The sequence below is a fragment of the Propithecus coquereli genome, unplaced genomic scaffold (assembly GCF_000956105.1).
Source record: "Propithecus coquereli isolate 6110/MARCELLA unplaced genomic scaffold, Pcoq_1.0 Scaffold1170, whole genome shotgun sequence".
Lineage (NCBI taxonomy): Eukaryota > Metazoa > Chordata > Mammalia > Primates > Indriidae > Propithecus > Propithecus coquereli.
This window is the reverse complement of record NW_012135748.1, coordinates 42,259-61,553: the sequence shown is the minus strand read 5'-3', so window position 1 is coordinate 61,553 and position 19,295 is coordinate 42,259. Positions and strand designations below refer to the sequence as shown.

The window sequence follows — 19,295 nt, the reverse complement described above, 5'->3', positions numbered from 1 at the left end:
GGCCAGCTTCAATGTCCCCTCAGATAATATTGAACCACCAGATCTTTCCCTATGAAGCTGGAACATCTGAAACACCAAATAAAGGTCAAGTCAGATCTTTCTAAATGGGGTTCATTAATCCTGCACGTGCTCATCCTCTCGTACCCTCCCAACTCTGTGAAGGCCGTTCCATCCACCCAGCCCAAGGAGCAGGACACCTGGGAGCCATTTCATCTTCTCTCCCATTCCTCACTCTCCCACATCTACTCACTCCCCATGTTCTATCAGTCCTATGTCCATGACCCATCTATGCCTGCATCCTTCAGGACTTTTATCACCTCTATTCGTGTGTCTGCATTGTTCTAAGTGTATTGTCTGATTTCACTCCTCCCAAATTTACCTGGGCAGTGACCATTCTAAGCAGAGATGTGCTCCCCTTAATCCTCTGTCCCACATATCTCTGTAGGCCCCACCCCATGACCTGCCTGAGCACATGTTGCCTGCTGCATCTTCTGCTGCTCCAACTATACTAAGCTGCGAGTTTCTGAAACATCACAGGCTTTCAAGCCTCTGCTCAGACATATCTAGGAACGCACTCCCCACTTTGTCCGACTTGCCTTCACATATCCCACATGTTAGCGCTGGGCAAGGTATGCAGCAGGTGTTTAATTTCTTCAAGAAATGAATAAATTGACATATTTTAGAAAAGCTCTCTTTCCCCATCTTCAAAACAGGTAGGTACATAATGATGACATTAGAGATATATCCCAGCTGATATCATTATGTTCCTTGAATGGCTAAAGAGGGTTCATTCCTAGAGTAGGAAAGGCTGCCCAAGAGGAGAAGAGACAAAAAAAATCTGTGAATTATGGTGACCCACCTGAATTACCTATAGACCAGCTCTTCCCTTATTTTTATAATAACCTGAGAAACATGGGGTTGGGGGCCGAATAAGATGGCCAAACGGAAATCTCTGGCAATCATCCTTCCGCAGGAACACAAAATTCTCTCAGAAGAGAAAAAAATAAAAATAAAAAGAATGAAAAAGAATAAAACATGCCTATAAGATCTAAAAAAAAGCCTCAAAAGGGCTAATCTAAGAGTTATCAGCATTAAAGAGGAGGTAGAGAGAAAGATTGGGGTAGAAATTGTATTCAAAGACATAACATGCAGGTAAAAGAATGTAACAGAACACCAAGAAGATTTAATCCAAACAGGATTACCTCAAGGAATTTAATAATCAAGCTCCCAAAAGTCATGGATTAAAAAAAAGGTCCTAAGGGAAGCAAGAAAAAGAAGAAGAAGAAAAAAAAAAAACTTAAAGAGGATCTTCAATATGTCTGGCAGTAGACTTCTCAGTAGAAACTTTACAGGCCAAGACAGTGGCATGACATATTCAACATGCTGAAGGAAAATTACCTTAACTCTGGACTACTACATTCTATAAAAATATCCTTCAAACATGAAGGAGAAATAAAACTATTCCAGACAGACAAAATCTGAGGGATATCCTCAACACCACACCTGTCCTATAAGAAAAGCTAAAAGGAGGCTTTTAATCTGAAAGAAAAGGATTTTAAGGAACAATAAGAAATCATCTGAAGGTATACAACTCACTGGCAACAGTAAGTACAAAAATACAGAAAACTCTATTGCTGTAATTACAGTGTATAAACCACTTATATCTTGAATAGAAAGACTAAAAGAGAAACCTATCAATATATCATAAATATTTTGTCTTATCATTCAATATTTATTCACAAAATTGTATTTACTGTTACACAAATTTCTTTAAATACCAACCATATTTATTATTATTAGTGTTATAAAATTTGTTCTAAAAACAATGATAAATGAGTTCCGAATGGTTGAACTAAATGCATCCATATCTAACCCCCAGTAATTCATTCACTTGGCGGTAGAACCATAAAACCTATAACGAATGTGTACAATGACAAAGACAATAGTGACTTACCACCTAATGGAGGATTAAAAGTAGAATGTTGCCACTGACAAAGCAGGACTCGGTAGGCCAAAAATGAGAGACTTTTGTGGCAGGGGAGTCAGTCAAGGAGGAAGGAGCTAATTTTTCCTGCACAGTCTCAAGGACACAGAGGACTAAAAACATGCTCTGATGGAAGGCAGGTGTGATGTAGGGCTAAAAACAGATAAATTACTGATGTCTCTTCAGAAAGTTAAGAATTTCCTCATACTCCATCCCATTTCTCCCCACAAGTACGGAATTCCTGGGAGCCAGAAATTTGGTTCTTTATGTTAAGAGTCATTCATAGATTGACTTTCTAAAAATAATGAAAATACTCATAGAACATAAACTTTACATTGTGACCCTTAGAGTTTAAAGCCTAAAGCTGACACCCCATCTAATGACTCTGGGCAAATGACGTAGGTCTTATATTTCCATCCATGGAGCTCCTGGGTATCTTTTACTTACTGCTTTTTACTTTAAAAGGATCTCAAGGACAATCAGATCTTGAAATAAGTTATAACATAAAATAGTCCAGATGAACAAATGTAAAAAAATACCCGGGAAAAAATGCACTCAGGCAATCAAAATGAGTATAATTTCCCATTCAATATCTTCTGAGACATGAAAATGCTGAATTTACAAAAAGAAAAAGAAAAGTAAAACAAGTGGCCACTAAGAAGAAATAGCTAGAGAACAAGAAGCAGCACCTCAAAACAAAGCTAAGATGATAACTAAATAAATATTAAAAATGTGGAAAATAATATCCTGCAAATTAAAAACCACATTGAGATACTGCTTCATATTAACTACAAAGTCGAATACTAAAAACAATGAAAACAAAAAATATTATCAAATTATGGAATATCCAGGACTCACAAATTTATTATGCAAGGTAAAATATACAATCTGTTTGAAAAATATTTGGTTAATTTTCCATAATTTAGATATGTTCTTTCCTTCCCAACAATTCGTTTTGCTTCTAAGTGTGCAATAAAAATAAAATAAAAACATAGATTCAACAAAAATACTTACAAAATAATTTTCATAGCAGATTCATTCACAATAGTCAAAAACTGGAAGCTGCCATTTCACTTGATGATAGATTAACCAATATAGGTATATTTATACAACAACATACTGATCACAAAAAAATGAGAAAATCTGGGGGTTTGCACTTTTCTTTGTTCTCCTACCCAGTCGATCCCCCTTTTATAGGTCACAGTTCTTTGATTTTTATCACCATCAGTTGGTTTTTAGAATTTTTTAGGAGACATATTGAAAATGCAGTAAAATACCAGAGACAAGAAGACTAGTTAGGAAGCTGTTGGAGCAGCTCAAAGAGGAAATGAGGATACAAACTAAGCACTCCTTATAGTAACTAAAAATAGAGGTGGAAGAGAATTTAAATCATGAAGTACAGGATAGTGACTGAATGTTTTCAGAAAGAAAAGGGATCATCCCCCTGTGATTCCTACCAACAACACACCATAGAAAAATCCTTACATGGTCCAATATTCCTGTTAGCAGTAAATGTTCTTTTGATCTGACAATTTAAGGTTCCCTCATTCTGCTTTTGTCTTTGTTAATAAATAAAGCCCACATAGAATGTGGCTATGGGAGGTGAGGGCAAAAATGTGTCTCTAGGCTGGAGATTGACTCCATATTACACATAAATTTCTTTTACCAGATTATACCCTGGTGATGAAAGTACCATTACTTTGTAGATATCTCAGATGATATTCAGTTTCTTTTCACTTTTTGGAATTATGTGATCAAAACTCAAAATAAATTTTATCATCTGGAACCTCTCTGGGCTGAAAAAAGTAATTCCTATTGCTAGTGATGAAAAAATTGGCTTCTCTTTGAGGGGGTGACATTTCAGTATAGACTCTTAGCAAGTGAGGAAGCAAAACACCATATTGAGAAGATTTCCAATAGATAAAAGAACAATCAGAAGGCCTTGACGTGGAACTTTGTACTCTTGAAGACACTCCAAAGGCCAGTGTTGCTTGAGAGGAGTGTGTAGAAAGTAGAGTGACTCCAGGTGCAGGTGGAGAGGAAGCTGGGGCACCAGTCATATGCAACTTGCTGGCTAATGTAACCACTTTGGAGATTTCCCCTTCAACGTGGTAGAAATATGCTAGAGGGTAAATAGCAAGGAAGCATGCATTTTGAATTAAAAGGAGAGCTCACCAACATCTTTATCTTTCTGCCATAAACTAGGATTTTAACAAACTGGATTTTAGTAAACCAAATTATTACATATGATTAGCATCAGTAAGAACAATGGCATTGATACAAGAGTACTATCATAGAATAGTAATATATTTTAATTTAATTCTATAAGTAAGCTACAATTTTGCTAGATTTAGTATTTATTGAGCTTCTCAATGGAAAAGAAGGCATACTCTGTAAAATAATTTAAGGTTTATTCTGAGCCAAATTTGAGGACCATGACCCACAGCCACGCCCAAGAAGCCTTGAGCAAGTGGATTCACTGTGGTTAGGTTACACTTTAATTTTTAAACATTAGCAGGAAGACAGGAATTACAGGTAGAATAATAAATCAATACATAGAGGGCATACATTGATTTGGCCCAAAAAGGGCAGGACATCTTGAAGTGGGGCTTCCAAGTCATAGGTAGTTAGGGATTCTTTAGTCAACAGTTGGCTGAAAGAGTTAGGTTTTGTCCAAAAGACCAGGAATCAGCTAAAACCGATGTTTAAGGGTCTTGTATCTTTCATGTGATGCTATACCGGAACCAGTTTGGGAAGTAAACAACATCATAAAAATCTGTTTACTGAGTTTGTTTCATTTGTAGGCGTGACTCACCAGGCCCCCTTAGAAAGGAATTTTTTGGGGGGCAAAGAAAAAGATCAGAGTTCAGTCCTCAAGCTTTGTCTAAATTATTGTTAAAAATGATTTCTGACATCATTAATATCTACAGTCCCCCTTAGATAAAGTAGTTATGATACTTTCACTTTTATCTCTTGTTACTAAATATTGTAAGTCAAATAAAAATGAATTGTGATATTTGCCAAAGAGGTAGTTGGATGTGTGTCACCATCGATCTTTTATTAAAAGAATGAGTGAGGGAAAGGGAAAGAAAAAAGGAAAGAGAAACAAACAAACAAAAGAACAACAATAAAAAAAGAAACACAAAAAGAGGTGGGAGAGGTTTCTGGTTTCAAAATGGTGGCCTAGAAGCAAGCTGGCTTCACTTTATCCAAAGAAAACCAAAAGCAAATATACCAGCAATATCCCAGAATTCAAATATGTGAATGAGGCAGTTGCTGGGGCCACAGATATGGGAAAAGCCTGAGCAGATGGTAAGAAAATCAGACTTCCAATTCCATGAAACCCCATCCCCTCAATCTGCCCTGCACCAAGTATATGAAAAAAATGTCCCCTGACTCAGAGTGTCTACTCTGGAAAAAGTGAGCTTGAAGTGGACAACTAGCATCCTTACAATGTTGGGTTCCCTGGCAGGAGAATTGTCCTTAACCCATAGGAAGAGTTGTGAGTGCCTGAAGGGAGAAATATTCCTGAGGACAAACAGAGACAATGAATGGGGGGAATACCATCCCCAGCCATGGAAACTCTGGTTTATGACTTGGCCAAAGGATATTGCAAATCGGAATGGCTGTTCAACAGCAGCACACTGTAGGAGGTATGGTCCAGAGTTCCTTTGCGCAGAAACCCGCAGCCACCTGTCTGTCATTGCTAGGATATCCCCCATTCAGTGCTGGCAGTGCTTTGATCATTTACTAGAGCTGAGGCAAACCTGGCTTTACATCACCATCTAGTGCCAAAAAAGAGGCGATGACTAAGCAGGAAAAAAAAAGACATTCAAAAATTACAAAGACTCTCTAAGGAAACATATCCAATATAAACTAAGACAAGCTAGACAGAGAAGACTCGAATACAAAATCCTGCAATGCAATGACATAGACATATATTCATAAGCAAAAAAAATAATGAGCAGGGAATCATATCATCCCCAAATGGACAAAACATCCAACCAGAGACTGACCTAGAAAACCCAAAAGACTGCACCAAAAGACTCTTGCAATTGATAAACGAATTCAGCAAAGTCTCAGGTTACAAAATTAATGTACATAAATCAGTAGCATTTCTACATACTGATAACACAGTTCAGCAGAGAATCAAATTAAGGGCTCAATACCATTCACAATAGTCACAAAGAAAATAAAGTAACTAGAAATATACTTAACAAAGGAGGTTAAAGAACTCTCCAAGGAGAACTACAAAACACTGATGAAAGAAACTGCAGATGACAGAAACAAATGGGAAACCATCCCATGCTCATGGATTGGTAGAATCAACATTGTTAAAATGTCCATATTACCCAAAGAGATGTACAGATTCAAAGCAATCCCCACCAAAATACCAACATCATATTTCACAGATCTAGAAAAAAAATAATCCTTAGCTTTATTTGGAACCAAAAAAGAGTCCAAATAGCCAAAGCAATCTTAAGTAAAAAGAACAATTCTAAAGACATCACAATATCTGACTTCAAATTATGTCACAGGGCTATTGTAACCAAAACAGCATGGTGCTTGTATAAAAGTAAAGACACAGACCAATGGAACGAAATAGAGAACTCAGAAATAAACCCATCTACTTATGACCAACTGATCTTCAACAAAGCAGACAACAACATACAATGGGGAAAGGATGCCCTATTCAATAGTGCTTGGAGAATTAAATAACCACATGCAGAAGAATGAAACAGGCTCCTTACTTCTCACTATATAAAAAATTAATTCAAAATGGATTAAAGACTTAAATGTAAGGCATGAAACCATAAAAATTCTAGAAGAACATGTCGGAAAATGTCTTTTGGACATCAGCTGAGGCAAAGAATTTATGACTAAGTCTCCAAAGGAAAATATACCAACAACAAATACAAATAAATGGGACTTAATTAAATTAAAAGCTTCTGTACAGCAAAGGAAATAATCAACACAGAGATAGGCAACCTAGAAAAAATGTTTCCAGACTATATATCCAACAAAGGACCGATATCCGGAATCTAGAAAGAACTCAAACAAATCAGCAAGAAAATAACAAAAACATCAACAAATGGGCAAATGTCATGAACAGAAGTTTTTTGAAAAAAGATAAACAAATGGCCAACAAACATATGAAAAAATGTTCAACATCAGTGTTCTTCAGAGAAATGTCAGTTAAAACTACATTGCTTTAATCTCAATCCTGGTTTCCTACATATGCATCTTCTCCATGGTTCTGAGGATACAGTCAATGGAAGGCAGGTCAAAAGCCTTCTCAACACGCACTGCTTATCTTGTGGTGGTGAGTTTGCCTTGATACAGTGTCCATTGTCTACCTATGGCCAGTGTCAAAGTCCCTTCTCTATAGGCTTTGCTCTTGCCTGTCGTCTATACCACGGTGCCACCAACCTTGAATCTGAGCAACAACAAACAGTCTGAAGGACGACATGAAAGCAGCCTTCTGAAAATGCTGAGAGAGTCTGCCTTCCTATAAAGCAAAAACAAGAAACACAAATGTTTCACTCAGTTCAAACAAGAGGCCAATTTCATTAACAGTAACAGACTGTCTGCTATTTAGGTAAGGTAGTAATTTATATTCTTATGCACACACAGAATTTACACTTTTTCAATGTTTCTTTAATCTAAATAAAATTTATGCGAAATAGGAGACTTTAGGCCACAGAAAAATCACTGGTTATCTCTCACTTTCCTCTTACTAGTGTGGAGTTTTTTTAGTTAAAGGAGTGAATTCATTGCACAGATACATTTCTGCACTTTAATCTTTCACTCATCATTATGCTTTCGAGATCTATCCACTTTATGTTCCCTTGTCATGCACATTAGAATGTTTCCAGATTGTTATTCATTTGAAATTATAAATGATTGTAATGAATATTCCTCTAGTTGACTCCTATGTACAAGGAAATAAGACTGGTTGATAACATTCACCATTTTCAGTTTTATAAGATGATCAAATTGGTCTTCATAGCTGATGCACTTAGTGGTATTTATTCCTAAGAATCCTGGATAAATGTAATTTTCTCCACCTTACCCATCAAAATATTTGCAATATTTAAAGTATTTTTTAAGTGCTTTTCAACTTTAATAGTTAAAAACTCTCTTACTCTTACATTATTTGTGTTTTTGCAGATTTATAAATAATATGAACATATATATCTACTTTCTATTATGTATTGCCAATTATCTATCATCCTATCATTTATCTATCTATAGATATATACCATAACCTTGTCTGCCTCTATAAATTTACTCTTTATATCATTTGTCCATTTTTCAGTTGGTTACTTTCATTTTTTAAAATATTTATTTATCATTTCTTAATACTAAACTTTTGTTGATTAGATATCATGGGAAGATCTTTTCTCAATATACCATTTGTTTTTATCATTTTGTGGTATATATTATACATTTAGGAGTATATAATTTGATACATTTAAAGTTTTTCCTATTTCTGTACATGACTTGCGCTTTTGTCTTCTCTAAAATTTTTATTTTTCCCCAAAATATTCTCCAGTAAAATATTCCATCAATGTTCATTTTTTCCCAAATATATTGTCCCATTCCAATTAGCCTCAGATGATGCACTCTGCTGAAATGAGGTGTACAAAGCCATTATAACGAGGGAGACCATGCACAAAGGAAGAGTTCAGCATTTCACTAGAGAAAGGAAAATACAGAATTATTATAGGAATTTGGGGGAAGGCGGCAATTTAGTAAAATTTAAATAAAGCAACATTTTGATAGGCTCAAATCTGAGCAGGGCTCTGTTTAAGGGCGTTGACATCAAGCCTGCATTGCAAAGTCAACTCAAGGCCCATTTCCTTGAAAATGATAAATTTAAGGAAGAAGTGAACATTTACAGGAGAGGTGAATGTCATCTCCAGAAAGTCCTGGGTGAGAGACTGAAGCTGCTTCTCTGTGTTGGAGTAACCAAGGTCCTCCAGAAAGGAGAGATCTATTTCATTTGTAACGGTGAGATCCCAATCAACAAAACGACTTACAGTCTATGACTTTAGAGATCTGGTCTTCTGAGTAAGAAAGCAGCAGGAGCTGTTTGGACACTTTATAGCTGTGGAGCATCTTCAGCACAAACAATGCTTCCTGTTAACTTTGAGGTTGGCTTTACTTGTATCTCTTATTCAGCCTTGTGAATGGCAGGCAGGGTTTTACTTCCTCAATATTTAGGACATAATTTATCTGAATCAGTGGCAGGAGAAAACATTTTTATATGTTAATCTTTAACAAGAAGAAATTACGTCATATTTGATTGCTACCCTTTTTATCACTGTTTTGTGACAATATCATCGTAAAACATAATACAAGTTTCTGCATGTCTAGGTGTCCCTAAGCTTTATATTATTCCTTTTGTCCTTTTTAAAAATTTTTTATCGATACATAGTATTTGTACATTTTATGGGGTACATGTGATATTTTGTTTCCTGAGTAGAATGTGCAATGATTAAGTCAAGGTATTTAGGGGCAACCATTATCTCAATTATTTATCATTCCTGTGTGTTGGGAACATATCATGTTTTCTAGTCATTTGAAATATGAGGGGGGATGAAGAAAGGTTGGTTAATGGGTACAAACATACAGTTGGATGGAAGAAATAAGTTCTTTGTATTACTCCTTTTCTGTCTTTCTTTTCCTCATGAATTCAATGTTTTCCTTGTTACTAGAGATTCATAGTAACAACCGATATCTCTCAGGCTCAGTTGCCTTGTTTGTTCTTCCCAGAATTGCCTTAGCTGTTTGTGAACTTTTTATCTTTCAATTTTAGTATCATTTTATGGTAAAGTTCTCCTTGTGATTCTGTCATTTATGAAAAAAATAAGCAAGAATCTTTGAAGATTAACTAAAATTTGAACTGAATTTGAAAAGATAACCAGAAAATCTCTATTTAGAGGTCCCTGGAATAGGGAGATGAATATATTTATTGAGTTGTTTATGAAAACACAAGCTAATGCAGAGCTTTTGCAGTATTAGGAAGGAAATGATGCCTGGCAAGGCGAGAAAAGTAAATGTGAAGACAGTGTGTTACTGCTGTCTCATGGACAGCGTAAGTGACTTATGATGGATGTGATTCATAAATTGTTGGTGAAGTCTAGACAGGTCGCATATCGTTACTTCATGTGTTTCTCTCAAACCTGGTAGCAAATCAAGCTTGGAATCAGAAAATAAATTTTGCAGAATAGAACTTTTTTTTACATAACTCAGAACAAATTACTTAATTTTCACCATGGTTATCAGAAAACTTATGGAGAATTAGACTTTAAAAAAATAAAAAAATACATATTTAAATGCAATATAAAATTAGACTTTTATCATAGCACATATAATTGAATGTTCAGGAAATTTATTGAGACAAAAAGAAACAAAAACATAATAAGTGATAAAAGTGAGCAGTGTTTATAAACTTTATTTTGTTTTTATGTAACTTTCTGAAGATTTGATATATTTTTATAATTATTTAATATTATATGTATTGAATTTCAAATAAGCAACTGGAATACTTTTGTGTATTTTGATTTGGATTCTATCTTTTAAATTATCTTTAAAATTCAACAACTAAAACTCTCTTATTTTTAGCATTATGTATCCAATAAAATAACCTACATATTAAAATCTGTAAGAAACCCCCAAAATATATCAGGTATTAAGATTTAATAATGAAAAAGAAAACCTTGGTGTTCGTTATAGTATTCCCTATTATTTTGTGCATATTTGTGAAGTACACTATAATAATGCTTTAGCAATCCATAAAACTTTCAAACTGATTGAACATTTATTTGGATTTTTGTTATTTTTTAAATTTTTTTAGGTTCACTAAATTTATTTTAAAAATCATAAAATGTTTCTTACAAAACAGCATAACATTCTGCACACTGCTCTGAACAGATGCCAGGGACATGTGGACTACTGTTACTTTTCCTCCCTATCCCACCCCCCAAATGTTACAGTGACCACAAAGCAAGGTGTTCACAATTATTACATGCGGGGAACGTTTTTTAAACCACCAACAATGAACAAAAACTAAAATTCACTCACTCTGCTGCTGTTTCAAAATTTCAATGTTAGGTTTTCCATGCCTTCCCCCCCACCCAACAACCCTGTTTGTAAGGAACTAAAACATTACATCTGGTGAACAGCAAAGATTTCACTACACCTCAAAAGCCGAACACCTATGAAGCAGAGGAATATTGGCTTTTTAAACAGAAGCAGATTAAAAAAAAAAAAAAGGATGCAGGACTCCTTCAGTTCTTCACTAGTCTTAGAAAAACTTTCCAGAATACTGCTTCACACTATAAAAAAGAAAAAAATATCTTGCATTAGAATCCTTCAACATCTGCATACTGCTTCACACTGTTCTGCAGCAAATACTGTGAATTCTGTGTCTGGTACTGTGTTCCTGTAATGGTAATGATCCAGTCTTCAGATCCTTCTAAAGGCTCATCGATTTTGATCGAAGCTCCCGACTCATGACAAAATTGTTTAATCTGCTGACCACCTTTGCCAATAATAGATGCAACCAAATCTTTGGGAATAGTTACTCGTGTAGTAATAATAGGTCCACCAAGATCACCATATGAGCCAGGACCACCTGCATAGGAATAATCATATGTGGAGCCACCCTGTGGTTCATAAGCAATCTGCCATTCTGATGGGCTCCATGTATCTATTGCAGAGTCTCAAGTTTCATCAGCACTGAAACCAACCATGCCATCGTAGCGGTCTCCAGGTCTTCCTCTTTTATCACAGACCATTAGATCTCCTCCTCTAGGAGGTGGTGGTGGAGGAAGAGGGAGATTCCGAGCTCTACTACCGCCCCGGCCCCCTCAACCAGGAGGAGGGGGAGGTGGTCCTCTACGAGGGCTCATATCATCATAATCTCTTCTAGAGGGAGGCATGGGACGCCCATCCCTACCAGGAGGCATTCTGTCAAAACCACCTCTTCCCTGCATTGGAAATCCTACAGGCCGTCCACGGCGGTCATCAAACATCATGGTAAAACCACCATAATCATAGGTTTCATCTTAAAAATTGGGATCATAAGGCTGTGCACGTCCTTTGATGGGAGACTCAGATATAAGATCGAGAATGATCTTTTTTTTTTCTTTTTTTTTTTTCTTTCAGCATATTATGGGGTACAGATGTTTAGGTTACGTGTGTTGCCCTTGGTTCCCCCCCCCAAGTCCATGTTTCAAATATGTCCATCCTTCGGGTAGTGCGCATTGCACTCCTTGTGTATACAAATACCCGTCCCCTCCTCCCTCCTCTCCCCTCCTCCCGCCGCCCTCCCCCTTCCCCAGCATCCAATAGATGTTGTTCTGATATGTGCATTTATGTGTTGATTAGTTAATACCAATTTGATGGTGAGTACAAATGGATCCCGTTCTTCTGCTCTTGTGGTGTCCCACTTTGGATAATGGGCTTAAGTTTAATCCAGGAAAGTGTAAGTGGTGCTAGATCACTGTCATTTCTTATGATTGAGTAATATTCCATTGTAAAGATGGTGGCTCATGCCTGTAATCCTAGCACTCTGGGAGGCCGAGGCTGGTGGATTATTTGAGCTCAGGAGTTTGAAACCAGCCTGAGCAAGAGCAAGACCCCATCTCTACTAAAAATAGAAAGAAATTAATCGGACAACTAAAAATATATAGAAAAAAAATTAGCCGAGAATGATCTTTATGCACTCTACAACCCTATCAGGTCTTCCTCCAATAAGAACGGCTCTGTCAGTGGAATGAGGACAGCATTCCTGGAAAAGCTTGATTGTTGTTTGAGTATTCTCATGAAGTTCTTTGATTTTAGCACCTTTGACCCCAATAATTCCTCCCACCAAAGTCTGATGAATCAAGTCTCAACTCTCAGTCAAAGTCGCTTCCTTTATAGTGCTGGTAATTTAAGCATTTCAAGCATCAGATTCGAGCGGGAGCTGGCTGGTTGCGGTGGGTGATGGCAACTGCAGGCCCTCTTCCAAGGTAGGGATGATTTTCTTCAGAATTTCTCCAACTGTTTCAATATCAACACTGATACTCAGTATGCGCTTGGGGCCACTGCTGTCTGGGACTGAAACACTGGCATTGTAGTCAGTACACAGAGAGCCTTAATATTCTTGCCTCCTTTTCCAGTCACTCCCCCAGCATTCTTGCTCTGAAGCAGAATGCATAATTCAACCATCTCATCAGTGTTTCTAGACCTTTTAAATGCTTGTTCCTCTTCCATATCTTCTGCAGGGTGTTTACCAAATTCACCATTGGTTTCAGTGTTGGGGAAGGTTTGCTCTGGCTGTTCAGTTTCCATTTTCTTGTATTAAATGGACACACCAATCCGTTACTATATATCCTTGCAGAGCAGAACTGAAGTGTTGTGGGCGGGACCAACAACTGACACCCTAGTGCTGCAGTAGCCTCTCCTCACCTGGATCCGACAGGAAATCTGTTATTGATAGAATTTAGTGAAACGTATAGTAAAATGATTGATTAGTGGTTTGCATTCAGTGTCCAAATCTAACATCTAGGATTTACCTCTCCTCCTTAAAGCAAAGTTTAAGAACACACATCCTACCAATCTAAATCAGAAATAGGACACATGTCCACTAGATTGTGGTGGCTGAAGTCGACATAAAATTGTTCACAAATACCCCGTGGAAGATCCCTCTTAATCTATTGTCTAGAGGACAAGAAAATAATTATATATTCTCAACTCTAATAGGAGTTTTTTTTCAGTGTTTATGGAATTAATTCAAATGAGTAGATAAAAATCGTTTCAAATTATCCAGCACATGTATGAAAATGATGTTTCAATGGGGCATGACAGATGATCTACTTTTCAATGAGTTTTATTTTTAGTTTAATGCACATATTTGTAGTTACAATGTGACATTTCAATACATACATACATGTGTAATGATCAAATCATAGTAATTAGCAAATCTATGCCCTCAAACATTTATCATTTCCCTGTGATGAGAACATTCAAAATCCTTTTTTCTTGCTGTTTTGAAATATATGATACATTATTGTTACCTATAATCACCCTACTGTGCAATAGAACACCAGAACTTACTCCTTCTATCTAACCATAACTTTGTACCCAGATCTTTCCAATCTTTTCCAGTCTTTGACCAATCTTTCCCCATCCACCCAATACTGCCCCCAACCTATGGTAACCATTGTTCTACTCATTTCTTGTGTAACACCAGTGCTATAAGATTCTCCATGTGATTGGGATTGTGCGGTATTTGTCCTTCTGTGTCTGGCTTATTTCACTTTACATATGTATTTCAGCTTCATTGATGTTGTCACAAATGACATAATTTTATTTTCTATAGCTGAATGGCTTTCCATTGTGTATATGTACCACACTTTCTTTGTCCCTTCATCTGCTGATGGACACTTAGTTCGATTCCATAAACAATGACCATGAAAGTGCAGATATCCCTTTGACGTATTGATTTCAGTTCCTTAAATATATACCTGGAAGTGGTAGTGCTAGATTGTATAGTAGTTCTAGTTTTGGTTTTTGAAAGACCTCCGTACAATTTTCCATAGTGGCTATGCTAATTTACATTCCCCCAACACCGTGTAAGGGTTCCCTTTTCTCCACAGCCTCTTCAACATTCGTAATCTTTCATCTTTTTGATGAAAGCCATTCTAACAGGTGTGAGGTGATAGTTCATTGTGGTTTTCATTTTCATTTCCCTGATGATTAGTGATGCTGACCATCTTTTCATACACCTATTGGTATATGAAAAAATATGCCATTTGTATGTTTTCTTGGAAAAAAGCTCTGTTCAGGCCTTTTGGACATTTTTAATGGGGTTGTTTGTTTTCTCAGCTATCAAGTTTTTTGAGTTCCTTACATATTCTGGATATAAGCCCCTTGTCAGATGAAGAGTTGGAACATATCTTCTCCCTATCCATTCTATAAGTGATCTCTTTACTTTGCCGACTGTTTCCTTTGACATTAAGAGGCTTTGTAATTTGATGTAATTCCATTTGTCTATTTTTGTTTTGGTGCATGTGCTTTTGAGGTCTTGCCCCCCCAAAACCACCGTCCAGACCAATGTCTTGGAGTTGTTCCCTACATTTTTTCTAATAATTCATAGTTTTCACTCTTACATTCAAGTCCTTAACTCATTTTGAGTTGAGTTTTGTATATTGTGACAAATAAGGGCTGAATTTCATTCTTTTGCATGTAGATATCCCACCTATGCCAGTTACTTTATGTCCAGTAAAAGAATAGGGGCCCCAGGGAACATCAAGTTGGCCACATCATTCCTCTGGACCATCAGGAAAGTCCCCTGCCTGCAGAGGGATTCCCAGTTCACCAGACCACCCCCAGGGCCAGTGGCCAAGTCCGTACCATTTATGCTAGAAACTGTCCTCTGATCTCACTTATATGTAGACTCTAATAAAGGTGAACTTCTAGAGGTAAAGAGTAGAATAAAGATCACCAGAGGCTGGGGGTGGTGTGAGGAGGCAGCGTCTCTGTGAGTGCTGGCAGATTCTGGGAGATGCGGCATGTTGGGGTGGGGAAGGGCAGCCCGGCTGCAGGCAGGACAACACACTGTGAGCACGCCCAGCAAACCTCCTGAACAGTTCTTAGAAGAGTGGAACCACAAATTGCTTGAGATTTTCTTTCTTTTTCTAAATTCACTCTTGTGAGTGTTTTGCATGTATTTTTAAATTCATTTTCTTAAACACACCTTGATTATCCCTGGTCCTTTTCAGGCCCTCAATGACCCCATAGGTTCTGTTCCTTGGTTCCATCTCTATCCTCATTTTCTATGTTTCTCCAAATTTCTCTCCACTACCAGAGGCCAGGGAGCTTCAGGCTGCTGCTCACACATGATGAATGAGTTTCTGTCTCAGAGCCTTTACTCTTCCTCTTCCCTGTGCTTACATCAGCTCTGCCCAGACATTTAACACTGGAATCCTTGTTTCATTTGTGGGTCCGATGAAATTTCACCTTCTAAATCAAGGGCTTTCAGCCAGCCTGTACCAAATGGATTCTGTCATTGTTTTCATCCCTTCACCCTGCCTTTATTTTTATTCACAGTAGTTATTAATACCTGGTTTTATGTTATGTATTTATTAGTTATTGCCTTTAGTTACTTCTAGAATGTAAGCTTGATGAGGGCAGAGTCTTTGATTTCACCATTATGAACTCATTGTGCTGGCTGACACATAACCAATATTGGATAAATATTTTTGAATGAATGAATGAAACATTCGAAGATAGTCTCTACTTGACAAAAATAATGTTAGAAATCCACTTCATATCACACTTCAAATACATTATTATTGTATTAAAATTTAAATGTACCCAAAAGAAAAATTCCTCAAACTCATTCACTTAAAAATGTAAAGGTATTTTTTAATGATCCCAAAATATATGAGGACTTTGTAATCCCTGAAAGCACTAAACTGAATTAGCGTTAGTGAGTTAATCAAAATTATTTTAAAATTCTGGTGGCACACAATATCACAATCAAAATGGAAAAAAAATGTTTTCAGTGTATTCTACTTGTAAATAACAATGAATTTTAATGTACAAACATTAAAAATTTATACATGTTCAGAAATTTAAAAATGTGCACACGATTTAACAGGTAGTTCACAAAGCAGCACTTAAATAAATAAACATATCAAAGGTCATATAAACATGTTAGTAATTAAAAATGCAAATTATATGATGACATACCTATCAAATTGACTGGGATGAAAAGTACATGAAACTCAGTGTACAGGTAAAGTTTGATGCTGTGATGCTGTAACAAGTGAAAATACTTTTGGAAAAGCAATTTAAGTGTTGGATGTTAAGAAATTTGAAAAATTTTATGCCTTATAATAAATTACCGTAGGAACAACTACATTTAGAGAATGCTATGCGGATTGGGGAAATATTGGTCAAAGGGTAAAAAGTTGCAGTTGTGTAGGATAAATAAGCCCAGAGATCTAATTTATAGATTATGACCATACTTAATAAAATGGTATTGTATACGGAAACGTTGCCGAGAGTACGTTTCAAGTGCTCTTACCACATAGACACACACGCACGCACACACACACACACACACACACACACACACACACACGCACAGAGTCAACTATGTGAGGAGATGGACATGTTAATTTGCCAAACTGTAGTAATTTTTAGGAATTATTTCACTTTGTATGAGCATGTGAAAACATCATGTTATAAAAGTTAAATATACATAATTAAGAAGAGAGAATTTACAATATAAGCTTTTTAAATTTCAGCACAATGTATCATTTAGAAATTTGAATACAACATAAATAACTTCACTATTTGGGGAGGATTGTAATTGTGGTATAATTAGTTTGATAGAATAGCAAATAAACGCACTTTAGATATTTTAAATCAAAGAGATTTAATGCAGGATATTGGTTACATAGGTGGAAAAAAGGCTGGAAGGAAGGGTGAAGATGTAGGCAGAAGAGTGTTAGCACCCAAGGATCAAGAGTTGAGATCACTGGAGCCTCACATGCTCCTGCCTGCTGAGCTGATGGAGACTCTGCATTCCCAGAGCTGTTTGGGGACCCTCCATGCTAATACACAGCAACACAGACAGCTGCCTCCTACAAATGACACTGGAACTGACTTTGGGGTGCTGGAGGCTACAGCTGCCACATGTTCCCTGTTGCCTACGGCTGCTGCAGCTGCCAGAAACCATCGCCAAAGCCGGAAAAACTTTCTTTCTTCCTCCCACACTCCGGTGTCCTCTTGGCCTGCACTCTCAGAACCCTTACAGAAAACCAGGTAGCACAGGAGTCAGGACAAGCCTTCTGCAGGCTGAAGCCCTGGAGGTGGAGGAGGCTCCAGCCCTCAAGTGTGGGCCTGACAAAGGGAAGAAACCATGTAGACAAAGCCTGTCATGAAAGGAATTCCATGGGACCGTGATACACATCATTCTAGAACACACATGCAGAAAGAAGTTCAGAAACATTTCTCTGCAAGATTTAAGAGGGTGGAGTTGCTTCCACTTTGTTCCCTGTTTTATTCCAACTGGTTCATGGTGAACACTCCATAAATATGTATAGATTTGGGTCAAGATATGAGTTTTGATTTGTAAATTTTCTTTATACAGTTTGTGTTTTGGATATTTTTATTAAGCCAACATTTAAAATAAAAACAAACCATTTAGACTTAAATGCATCATTAAAACAAATAGATCACAAGTGAGTGACGGAAGAAAGAGCCTAATCAGGGACCTAACGAAGAGCGACAGAGACACAGATGCGAAAGAGGCAACTTCGCTTTCGGTCTGGACTCCGTTGCTGATTAGTGGTGTTGTCCTTAACACATCAACTGAACTCTGAGTTTCAAAGCCTATATCTAGGGAAGATATGAACACAAATAGCAATATTTCACAAAATTTTCTTGAAGCTTAAAAGAAGAGATACATATAAAAATATTGTGTCCAATTTAAAAGGTCATATGTAACTAACTCATATGTGATAGATAAGAATTTACTAGAGATGGTTGGAGATCATTGTTAATGTTGGTTAAGATTTCGAGTTTAACAATGAAAGGAGATTTAAAAAGAGCCAGGTGCAGTGACTTGCCTGCCTGGTAGTTGCAGCTACTCAAGAGGCTGAGGCAGGAGGATGGATTGAGCCCAGGAGTTGGAGGCTGTCATGCACATTGATCTTGCTTGTGAATAACCACTGCAGTCCAGCCTGGGCAACATAGAGACACTCTATCTCTAAAAAAATAAAATAAAATAAAATAAAACACGTGAGAAGAGAAGGGCAACAGAGATACATATTAGCTTCTATGGCTCTCTGAATTGCATTCTTCTCCAAAGTCCCAGGGGTGATTTATCAATAGAAAACCTTCATCCACTCCACTAATGCATGCAGCAAAACCAGGGATGTTGTCACTTTTCTACTTGAACTGTCTATAAATTGTGCAGAGCTTAGCTTCCATCTGCCAATGAGGGTGGGATGATGCAGAAATATTATAATTTTTAAATGTACTATGTCCAGGACTTAGTAAATATTTATATTAAGACACCAAATCCAACTGCAGTGTCATGTACTTCATGAGCACCTGAGAACTTGTAAATGTTAACAAGCTGAGTATCCTAACTGGTATTCAGAATGGCTACAGGAGTATAAAATGTATTTGAAAAGTGGAAATTCTTCCTGAAATATCTTTGTGTCATAACTACAGCTAACGTCTTCCCAGAAATGGGAGACTAAATTCCCTTCTTGTTGGTAAGAACTATTAAAATTTT

General features: G+C 36.9%; 1 pseudogene; it reads right to left on the bottom strand.

Annotated features, from left to right (window-relative positions):
* Nucleotides 1–11,297: 11,297 nt before the first annotated feature.
* Nucleotides 11,298–13,357, bottom strand: LOC105822097 (annotated as a pseudogene).
* Nucleotides 13,358–19,295: the final 5,938 nt, after the last annotated feature.